Here is a 203-nt window from a genome sequence, read left to right on the forward strand (position 1 = left end):
ATATTTTTTTTATAAATGATATATATAAATGATTAATCAAGAAAATAATCAACAGATTAATCCATAATGACAGTTGTTAATTTGCATCTTTTGATGCAAAGTAACAGCTGATCAGTTGATCACGGATAATGTGATCCACTGATAACTGAATGACTGATCATATTTCCTCCATGTATGTTAACATTTACCCAATTATGTATGAC

Source organism: Monopterus albus, unplaced genomic scaffold (assembly GCF_001952655.1).
Source record: "Monopterus albus unplaced genomic scaffold, M_albus_1.0 scaffold264.1, whole genome shotgun sequence".
NCBI lineage: Eukaryota > Metazoa > Chordata > Actinopteri > Synbranchiformes > Synbranchidae > Monopterus > Monopterus albus.